The sequence below is a fragment of the Larimichthys crocea genome, chromosome X (genome assembly GCF_000972845.2).
Source record: "Larimichthys crocea isolate SSNF chromosome X, L_crocea_2.0, whole genome shotgun sequence".
NCBI lineage: Eukaryota > Metazoa > Chordata > Actinopteri > Sciaenidae > Larimichthys > Larimichthys crocea.
In genome coordinates, this window is record NC_040020.1 from 15778225 (window position 1) to 15781580 (window position 3356).

Consider the following 3356-nt stretch of genomic DNA (forward strand, 5'->3'; position numbering starts at 1 on the left):
TATGTATGTATATATGTTCACGTGTAATGTACACGTTAGTGCTCTTTATTCAGAAAACCCTCATGTCACATCTACATTTCAGGATCTGGTTATTATAGACACAGATTAAATGTTAAATATAAATATTTCAATATTTATCATCACAGTAACAGTGTTACACACATTAGTAGCTGTAAACACTCAGCATTAGAAAAATACATACGTTGGTTTGGTGCTTACATAAGGAGTAAACATTTATAATCATCACTTTAAAAGTTACATACGTTGTTTTTGGTGCCTGTTTGTTTCCCAGATATATTAGTGTGTGTGTGTGAATGGGTGTATAAGAGGCATTAACTTAAAGAACTTTGTAGAAAGACGCTTTATGAAGTTCAGTCCATTTCCTTGTATTAGTTTACGGGCAGATCTGCCTTATCCAATATGGCGGACCCGTTGATGTATCGCGACCAACGACCAACCCGCTCAATGCGGCGTCTATGTATATATGTCTATGCCACGCAGCCTGATTTTTTTTCTTCTTTCATTTAATGGCGAATGGCAACAAGCACTTAAGCAGAATTACCGCCGCCTACTGTGCTGGAGAGTGGGCTGGAGTTTGATAAATCCACTAGTGGATGCAGCGTTATTTTTTTCTATAATTAATTCATCAAAATTAATGCATTAATTTGACAGCCCTTGTTTAATATTATAATGCCTTTATGATCCATGGTGCACATTAAAATTATCTGATGTGGCTGCACTCTTTTAATGTTATAAATCTCCCAAGCAAAGCCTGAAATAGATTTAAATACGGGGTAAAATACCCTCCTCCATAATATTTGTATGATTATTGAAGTACGATCTCATTTGACCTTCAATCCTGAGCTGTGTGACAAAACAGACAACATGACAAGACTGAAGAAGGTTTGAAATGTATTTATTTCAAACTATGAATTAAACCAAAAACCTCAGGAGGAACATCACACCAGCGAGTATCACCACCCGTCGGACATTCTTATTCCTCCTGTGGACAAGAGGAGAGACAGGCCTTCAGGAGACAGGACGACTGTGATAAAGTCATGTGTGTGTGTGTGTGTGTGTGTGTGGTGTAGATATGGTGCTCCCTCTTCTGATTACCCGCACACCTGCAACCTACCAGTTCATCTGCCTTACAGTATTTCAGACTCGGCTCTACACCCACTTTGAAAAAGCTCCACCTACTTTGCACTTCCTCTACCTGCCTCTCTGCTTCCTGAAGAGGCGGAGTCTCAGAGTCTTTATAGGCAGACAGCTCGCCTGGGGAAAACCCTAAGAGAACAAAGATCCTCCAAATGTTTACCCTGTGTGTGTGTAAGATACGTAAACCAGTTTAAACTATGCTACAATAAAACAGTAGACTGGAACTGCTCACATGTCCCATTCCCAGAATGGAGGTGAACCTTAATCATAAACCCATAAGCCTGCAGCCAGCCTGTACCACGAGGCTAAGAAATAGTCTGTTATAACACATCCGGCCAATATTCAATCTTTGTTAGTTTGTTGCGTTTGGTGAGACCTGTGAGTGTCCATACTGTGAATTTAAGAAGTGTCATACTGCGATTACCAAAGAGTAGTCAGTCTCTTTGTGGGTTCAGTCAGGCAGACGGGACAAGGGCTCAGTTGTGCGTTATATCTCCCGCCAGACATCAAGTGTACAGAGGGCTGAAACTCCAGGTTCTGCTCCTGATGATGTATGTCTTCTGAAAACAGTTGAACTGTGATTTTAGTAAAAATATATTCACATGAAGAAGAGATTTTATAGATGATATGATTCTGTATAGAGGGTTTGTCTCTCCTTTTACCTGTGCTCAGCTGCCACTCCAATTCTTCACATCCAACGGTTGTGTTGTCTGCATATAAAGGCTGATTTCTAGACTGATGGTTCCCAACCTGGAGGTCAGGAGCACCACATTGGTCATTAGATGTTTAACAGTTTACGGAAGAAGATAGCAACAACATTTTCCTTTTAATCTCTTTCTTATAACTTACCAACAATTTTACTTTTCTCTTTAAACATTTAATGATTGAACTGTTGAGAAGTATGCAGTGAAAGTGCAACCAGTCAAAGTAAAAAAAAACAAAAAAACTTAAGAAGCAAATCATTTTCTCATTGTAAAACAGATCAGGTACATAGATGTTCATTTCAGTGTGTATGTACTTACAAAAGTTATGGGATAAGTTTGGTCATTATACACCACAACTCCATATAAACCAGTACGGTCTGTCTCACACTGGACCTGGGAAGGGAATAATGATAAACAGATCAGGAATATTGTGTGACTAAAACAGATATGCTGCAGTACAACATGGCCAAAATGGAGAAATAGTTATACTCACTGGAGTAGATAACTCCTCTGAGATAGAGGTAGATGACTCCTGAACCTGAGTGTGAAACAACAGGACAATATGAACATTATATATATGAACATATATGAATATATGAACAATTGTCATCCTACAGTTTGCCACACTCAATGTTGGTCCATTTAAACAAAAACTTGAATAAGAACTTTGAATAAGTAAAAGCATCATAGAGAGCAGTGATGGGAATAACAGCGCTATAAATAATGGCGTTAGTAACGGTGTTACTTTTTTCACTAACGAGTAATCTAACTGATTACTCTTCCCATCATTATAACGCCGTTATCGTTACTGCCAAATAATGCGGCGTGATACTATGATTGAAGGCAGTTGTTTTTCATCAGACCAACTAGATCTCTAAGCCGAGTGTGTATGTGTGTGTGTGTGTGTGTGACTATACAACAAATATGCTGCAGTACAACATAAGGCCAAAATGGAGAAATAATTATACACACCGGAATGGACTCCTCTGGAGGTATGACTCGAACCTGAGTGTGAAAATATTTGATATTAGAAAGGCAAGTTTGTTATTTGACATGAACTTTTATCCTAAAGTCTGCCACACTCAATGTTTAAAGAAAATGAAATATTTGAATATGACTAAGCATCATACAGAGTGAATAACTGCTAACTTTAAGAAAACCTTTAAGACAGGGTTCTTCAACCTTTTTCAGCCCCAGGACCCCTTGGACGAGAGACGAACAGAACAGGGACTCTCAACTTTTTTCTTTTTTTTTAAACTATTTATATACTGGATTATTGTCCTATATGTGTTTATGATTGATTAAAAGTTGCATAATTATTGGTTACTAAATGCCAAGATATGTGTGTCTTTGGACACATTTGGCAAATGCCTCCGCTGTTTGTAGTTTCTCAATCATCTGCACCCTCACATTCACCATTATTTCGGTAAAGATTGTCAATTATTATGAAAAAAATTGGCGGACCCCCTGCAAGTACCTCTGCTCCCTAGGGGT

General features: G+C 38.4%; 1 long non-coding RNA gene across 1 annotated transcript; it reads right to left on the reverse strand.

Moving 5' to 3' along the window:
- Nucleotides 1-1413: 1413 nt before the first annotated feature.
- On the reverse strand, nt 1414-2406 carry LOC113746487 (uncharacterized). Its single transcript, XR_003462914.1, has 4 exons — nt 2356-2406; nt 2181-2255; nt 1821-1908; nt 1414-1718 (listed from the first exon to the last, which is right to left on the reverse strand). It is a non-coding gene; the product is annotated as an uncharacterized LOC113746487 (long non-coding RNA).
- Between the last annotated feature and the right edge of the window lie 950 nt (nt 2407-3356).